Raw genomic sequence first — 7,761 nt, forward strand, 5'->3', positions numbered from 1 at the left:
TTTTTTTTTTTTAGATGGAGTCTTGCACTGTCACCTGGCCTAGAGTGCAGTCGTGCAATCTTGGCTCACTGCAACCTCCGCCTTCCTGGTTCACTTGATTCTCCTGCCTCTGCCTGTAGGGTCGCTGGGATTACAGGTGCACACCATCACACTGGGCGAAATTATGTTTTGTATTTTTAGTAGAGACAGGGTTTCACCATGTTGTCCAGAATGGTCTTGAACTTCTGACTTCATGATCCGCACGCCTTGGCCTCCCAAGGTGCTGGGATTACAGGTGTGAGTCACCACGCCCAGCTGATCAGTTGTTCGTATGCTTGTTGGCCTCATGTATGTCTTTTGAGAAGTGTCTGTTCATGTACTTTGCCCATTTTTGAATAGAGTTGTTTGGTTTTTGCTTGTTAATTTGTTTAAGTTCATTATGGATTTTAGATATTAGGTCTTTGTCAGTTGCAGTTTGCAAATGTTTTCTCCCATTCTGTAAGTTGTCTGATTATTCTGTCAATAGTTTTTTGTTTGTTTGTTTTTGTTTTATTGTTTTGTTTTGTTTTTCCTGTGGAGAAGCTCTTTAGTTTAATTAGGTCCTGCTTATCAATTTTTATTTTTGTTGCAATTGTTTTTGGAGTATTCATAATAAAATCTTTGCCAGGGCCTACATCCAGAATGGTATTTTCTATGGTTTCTTCTTGAGGTTTTATAGTTTTAGGTTTTATTTTTATTTTTTTAATCTAATTTAATTTATTTTAAGTTCTGGGATACATATGTGGGACGTGCAGGTTTGTTACATATGTAAATATTTGCCATGGTGGTTTGCTGCACCTATCAACCCATCACCTAGGTATTAAGCCTCACATGCATTAGCTATTTATCCTGATGCTCTTCCTTCCCCCGCATCCCCACACCAACACACCCGAGTGTGTGGTGTTCCTCTCCCTGGGTCCATGTGTTCTCATTGTTCAGCTCCCACTTAAAAGTGAGAACATGCAGTGTTTGGTTTTCTGTTCCTTTGTTAGTTTGCTGAGGATAGCGGCTTCTAGCTCCATCCATGTCTCTGCAAAGGACATGATCTCATTCTTTTTGTGGCTGTATAGTATTCCATGGTTTATATGTACCACATTTTCTTTTTCCAGTCTATTATTGATGGCCACTTGGGTTGATTCCATGTCTTTGCTCTTGTGAATAGTGCTGCAATGAACATACATGTACATGTATCTTCATAATAGAATGACTTATATTTCTTTGGGTATATACCCAGTAATGGGATTGCTGGGTCAAATGGATTTCTGGTTCTATGTCTTTAAGGAATCACCACACTGTCTTCCACAATGGTTGAACTAATTTACATTCCTACCAACAGTTTAAAAGTGTTCCCGTTTCTCCTCAGCCTTGCCAGTATCTGTTATTTCTTGACTTTTTAATAATCACCATGTGACTGGCATGAGATGATATCTCATTGTGGTTTTGATAGGCATTTCTCTAATGGTCAGTGATGCTGGGCTTTTTTTCTTATGTTTGTTGGCCACATAAATGTCTCCTCTTGAGAAGTGTCTGTTTATATCCTTTGCCCACTTTTTAATGGGGTTGTTTTTTTCTTGTAAATTTGTTTAAGTTCCTTGTAGATTCTTTATCAGATGGATTAATTGCAAAAGTTTTCTCCCAGTCTGTTCGTTGTCTGTTTGCTCTGATGATAATTTGTTTTGCTGTGCAGAAGCTATTTAATTAGATCCCATTTGTCAATATTTTTGCTTTTGTTACAATTGCTTTTCTCTTTTTTTGTTTTGTTGTTGCAATTGCTTTTGGCGTTTTCATCATGAAATAATTGCGTGTGCCTGTGTCCTAAATGGTATTGCCTAGATTTACTTCTGGAGTTTTTATGATTTCAGATTTTACATTTAATTCTTTAGTCCATTTTGAGTTAATGTTTGTATAAGAAGTAAGGAAAGCGGCCAGGTATGGTGGCTCACGCATCTAATCTCAACTCTTTGGGAGGCCAAGGCAGGTGGATTACTTGAGGTCAGAAGTTCAAGACCAGCCTGGCCAACATGGTGAAACCCTGCCTCTACTAAAAATACAAAAGTTAGCTGGGTGTGGTGGCACACACCTGTAGTCCCTGCTACTTGGGAGGCTGAGGCAGGAGAATCGCTGGAATCCAGGAGGCAGAGGTTGCAGTAAACCAAGATTGTACCACTGCACTCCAGCCTGAGTGACAAAGCAAGACTTCATGTCAAAAAAAAAAAAAAAAAAAAAAAAAAAAGGAAGGAGATCCAGTTTCAATTTTTGCATATGGATAGCCAGTTCTTCGAGTACCATTTATTAAATAGGAAATCCTTTCCCTATTTCTTTTTCCCCTATTTTGTTTTTGTCAGGTTTGTGAAACATACAGTTGTAGATGTGCAGTCTTATTTCTGAAATCTCTATTTGGTTCCATTGGTCTATGTGTTTGTTTTTGTACAAGTACCATGCTGTTTTGGTTACTGTAGCCTTGTAGGATAGTTTGAGGTCAGGTAGCATGATGCCTCCAGCTTTGTTCTTTTTGCTTAGGATTGTCTTGGCTATACATGTTCTTTTTTGGTTCCATGTGGATTTTAAAGTAGTTTTTTTCTAATTCTGTGAAAAATGTCAATGGTAGTTTAATGGGAATAGCATTGAATCTATAAATTACTTTGGGCCATATGGCCACTTTCACGATATTGATTCTTCCTCTTCGTGAGCATGAAATGTTTTTCCATGTTTATGTCTTCTCTTATTTCCTTGAGCAGTGGTTTATCATTCTCCTTGAAGAGGTCCTTCACTTCCCTTTTTACCTATATTCCTAGGTATTTTATTCTCTTTATAGCACTTGTGAATGGTAGTTCATTCATGATTTGGCTCTCTGCTTGTCTATTTTTGGTGTATAGAAATGCTTGTGATTTTTGTCCATTGAATTTGTATCCTGAGACTTTGCTGAAGTTGCTTATAAGCTTAAGAAGCTTTCCAGCTGAGATGATGGGGTTTTCTAGATACAGGATCATGTCATCTGCAAACAGACAGTTTGACTTCCTATCTTCCTATTTGAGTACCTTTTATTTCATTCTCTTGCTTGATTGCCCTGGCCAGGACTTCCAATACTATGTTCCAATACTTCCAACAGGAGTGGTGAGAGAGGGAATGATTGTGCTGGTTTTCAAGGGGAATGCTTCCAGCTTTTATCCATTCAGTACGATATTGGCTGTGGGTTTATCATAAATGGATCTTATTATTTTGAGGTATGTTCCATCAGTTACCTAGTTGATTGAGAGTTTTTCAGATGAAGGGATGCTAAATTATATTGAAGGCCTTTTCTGCATCTATTGAGATAATCATATAGTTTTTGTTTTATTTTATGTGATGGAATACATGTGTTGATTTGTGTATGTTGAACCAGCCTTGTATCCTGGGGATGAAGCCTATTTGATTGTGGTGGATAAGCTTTTTGATGTGCTGCTGGATTCAGTTTGTGAGTATTTTTTGAGGATTTTTGCATCAATGTCCATCGGGGATATTGGCCTGAAATTTTTGTTGTTGTTGTTGTTGTTATATCTCTGCCATTTTGGTATCAGGATGATGCTGCCTCATAAAATGAGTTAGGGAGAAGTTCTTCCTTTTCAATTGTTTGGAATAGTTTCACAAGAAATGGTACCAGCTCCTCTTTGTGCCTCTGGTAGAATTCAGCAGTACATCCATCTGGTCCTGGGCTTTCTTTGATTGGTAGGCTATTTATTATTGCCTCAATTTCAGAATTTGTTATCGGTTTATTCAGGGATTCAACTTCTTCCTGGTTCAGTCTTGGGAGGATGTATGTGTTCAGGAATTTATGAATTTCTTCTAGATATTCTAGTCTATTTGCATAGAGGTGTTGACAGTATTCTCTGATGGTTGTTTGTATTTCTTGGGGGTGATATCTCCTTTATCTTTTTTTAATTGTGTCTATTTTATTATTCTCTTTTTTCTTATTAGTTTAGCTAGTGGTCTATGTATTTTATTACTTTTTCCAAAAAAAAACAGTTCCTGGCTTCACTGATTTTTTTGAAGGGTTCTTCATGTCTCTGTCTCCTTCAGTTCTGCTCTGATCTTGGTTATTTCTTGTCTTCTGCTGGCTTTGGGGTTTGTTTGCTCTTTGTTCTCTAGTTCTTTTAGTTGTGATGTTAAGATGTCAATTTGAGCTCTTTCTTGTTTTTTGATATGGGCATTTTGGTGCTATAAATTTTCCTCTTAACACTGCTTTAGCTGCATCCCCAAGATTCTGGTACATTGTCTCTTTATTCTCATTGGATTCAAAGAACTTCTTGATTTCTGCCTTAATTTCATTATTTACCTAGGAGTTATACAGGAGCAAATTGTTCAATTTCCATGTAGTTGTGTGGTTTTGAGTAAGTCTCTTAATCTTGAGTTCTAATTTGATTGCACTGTTGCCTGAGAGACTGTTATGATTTCAGTTTCTTTGCATTTGCTGAGGAGTGTTTTACTTCCAATTATGTGATCGATTTTAGAGCAAGCGCCATATGACACCCAGAAGAATGTATACTCTGTTGTTTTGGGGTAGAGAGTTCTGTAGATATGGTATTTGTTCATTTTCATACTGCTGATAAAGACATACTCAAGACTGGGCAATTTACAAAAGAAAGAGGCTTAATTAAACTTACAATTCCACATGGCTGGGGAAGCCTCACAATCATGGTAGAAGGCAAGGAGGAGCAAGTCACATCTTATGTGGATGGCGGCAGGCAAAAAGAGAGCGCTTGTGCAGGGGGACTCCTCTTTTTAAAACCATCAGATCTCGTGAGACTTATTCACTATCATCAGAACAGCATGGGAAAGATTTCCCCCCATGATTCGGTTACCTTCCACTGGGTCCCTCACACAACATGTGGGAATTGAAGATGAGATTTGAGTAGGGACACAGCCAAACCATATCAGATATCTATCAGGTCCACTTGATCCAGAGCTGAGTTCAAGTCCTGAATATCTTTGTTAATTTTCTATCTTGATGATAAGTCTAATATTGACAATGAGGTGTTAAAGCCTACCATTATTGCTGTGTGGTGGTCTAAGTCTCCTTGTAGGTCTCTAAGAACTTGTTTTTTGAATCTGGGCGCTCCTATATTGGGTGCATATATACTTAGATTAGTTAGATCTTGTTGGATTGATCTCTTTACTGTTACATAATGCCCTTCTTTGTCTTTTTTGATCTTTGTTGGTTTAAAGTCTGTCTTGTCAGAAACTAGTATTGCAACCCCTGTTTTCTTTTGCTTTCATTTGCTTGGTAAATTTTCCTCCATCCCTTTATTTTGAGCCTACTTGTGTCTTTGCATGTGAGATGGGGCTCTTGAATACAGCACACCAATAGGTCTTGACCTCTTGTCCATCTTGTCATTCTGTATCTTTTCATTGGGGAATTTAGCCCATTTACATTTAAGGTTAATATTGTTATGTGTGAATTTGATCCTGTCATCATGATGCTAGCTTGTTATTTTGCAGACTTGTTGATATAGTTGCTTCATAGTGTCATTGGTCTTTGTACTTTAGTGTGTTTTTGCAGTGGCTGGTAACGATTTTTCCTTTCCATATTTAGTGCTTCTTTCCGGAGCTCTTGCAAGGTAGGCCAGCGGTGACGAATTCCTCAGCATTTGCTTGTCTGAAAAGGATTTCCTTTCTTCGCTTATGAAGCTTAGTTTGGTCAGATATGAAATTCTTGGTTGGAAATTCTTTTATTTAAGAATGTTGAATATTGGCCCCCAATCTCTTCTGGCTTGTAGGGTTTCTGCTGAGAGGTCCACTGTTAGTCTGATGGACTTCCCTTTGTAGGTGACCTGGCCTTTCTTTCTGGCTGCCCTTGAATTTTTTCCTTCATTTTGACCTTGGAGAATCTGATGATTCTGTGTCTTGGGGTTGATCTTCTCATGGAGTATCTTACTGGTGTTCTCTGTATTTCCTGAATTTGAGTGTTGGCCTGCCTTGCTAGATTGGAGAAGTTCTCCTGGATGAAACCCTGAAGTATGTTTTCCAGTTTGGTTCCATTCTCCCTGTCTATTTCAGGTACCCCAACCAGTTTTAGGTTCAGTCTTTTTACATAATCCCATAGTTCTCAGATGTTTTGTTCGTTCCTTTTCATTCTTTTTTTTTCTAATCTTGTCTGCCTGTCTTATTTCAGAAAGATGGTCTTCAAGCTTTGAAATTCTTTACTCTGCTTGGTCTATTCAGTTATTGATGCTTGTGGTTGCATTGTGAAGTTTTCGTGTTGTGTTTTTCAGCTCCATCAGGTCATTTGTGTTCTTCTCTAAACTAGTTATTCTGGGTAACAACTCCTGTAATGTTTTATCATGGTTCTTAGCTTCTTTATGTTAGGTTAGAACATGCTTCTTTAGCTCAATGAAGTTTGTTATTACCCACCTTCTGAAGACTACTTCTGTCAATTCATCCATCTCAGCCTCCACCCAGTTCTGTGCCTTTGCTGGAGAGGTGTTGTGATCATTTGGAAAAGAGACACTCTGGCATTTTGAGCTTTCAGCATTTCTTCATTCATTCTTTCTCATCTTTGTGAGTTGGTCTAGCTGTGATCTCTGAGGCTGCTGACCTTTGGATGGGTTTTGTTTTTGTTGTTGTTGTGTATTTTTTTCTTTTTTGAGATGGAGTCTTGCTGTGTCGCCCAGGCTGGAGAGCAATGGCATGAACTCAGTTCACTGCAACCTCCACCTTACGGGTTCAAGCGATTCTCCTGCCTCAGCCTCCTGAGTAGCTGGAACTACCGGCATGTGCCACCACGCCCAGCTAATTTTTGTATTTTTAGTAGAGACGGGGTTTCACTGTGTTAGCCAGGATGGTCTCAATCTCCTGACCTCATGATCCACCTGCCTCGGCCTCTGAAAGTGCTGGGATTACAGGTGTGAGCCACCACACCCAGCCCTGGATGGGGTTTTTGTGGGGACTTTTTTGTTGTTGTTGCTTTCTGTTTGTTTGTTTTTCTTTTAATGGTCAGGTCCCTCTTCTATAGGAGTGCTTTGGTTTGCTGGAGGTCCATTGCAGACCCTATTCACCTGGGTCCCTTCTGCCCCTGGAGTGGTGGTACAGAACAGCAATGATGGCTGCCTGCTCCTTCCTCTGGGATCTCTGTCCCAGAGGGACACTGACATGATACCAATGGGAATGCTCCTGTATCAGGTGTCTGGTGACCCCTGTTGGGGGGTCTCACCCAGCCTGGAGGCACATGATCTGGGACCCACTTAACAAAGCACTCTGGCTGCTCCTTGGTGGAGGGGTTACGCTGTGCTTGGGGGAAATCCCACTTGTCTGGACTACCCAGATTCCTCAGAGCCAGCAGGGGAAAGACTAAGTCTGCTGATCCATGGAGACCACAGCCACCCCTCCCCACAGGAGCTCATTCCCAGAGATATCAGTGTTTTGTTCCTAAACCCCTGGCTGGAGTTGCTGAAATCTCTGCAGGGAGGCCCTGCCCAGTGAGTAGGGATGGGTCAAGGCCTGGCTTAAAGAGGCAGTGTGGCCACAATCTGCCACAGCCACTATGCTGTGTTGTGTGGAATTCCTCATGGGTCTAAACCATCCAGTCTCCCATGGCAGAGTGGAGCTGCAGTGATGGCACCCGCTCAGCAGGAAGCCCCAGGGAGCTCAGCAGGCAGCCACAGTGATGATGGCTGTCCCTTCCCCCAGGAAACTCTGTAGTCTTAGGCAGTCTCCAGCCAAGTGGCTGCTGAGAATCTGCACAGCTCTGTGCTTGGGACCCAAGGCCCT

General features: G+C 40.5%; 1 protein-coding gene across 1 annotated transcript in view; it reads left to right on the forward strand.

Moving 5' to 3' along the window:
- The window catches only part of PUM3 (pumilio RNA binding family member 3), a 67,047-nt gene extending 66,386 nt beyond the window's left edge, over positions 1-661 (forward strand). Inside the window, exon 19 of the mRNA XM_063609906.1 lies at positions 15-661. The gene's annotated coding sequence lies outside the window, so the exon portion shown is untranslated. The remainder of the gene's footprint in view (positions 1-14) is intronic.
- Positions 662-7,761: the final 7,100 nt, after the last annotated feature.

The sequence above is a fragment of the Symphalangus syndactylus genome, chromosome 9 (assembly GCF_028878055.3).
Source record: "Symphalangus syndactylus isolate Jambi chromosome 9, NHGRI_mSymSyn1-v2.1_pri, whole genome shotgun sequence".
NCBI classification, from domain to species: Eukaryota; Metazoa; Chordata; class Mammalia; order Primates; family Hylobatidae; genus Symphalangus; species Symphalangus syndactylus.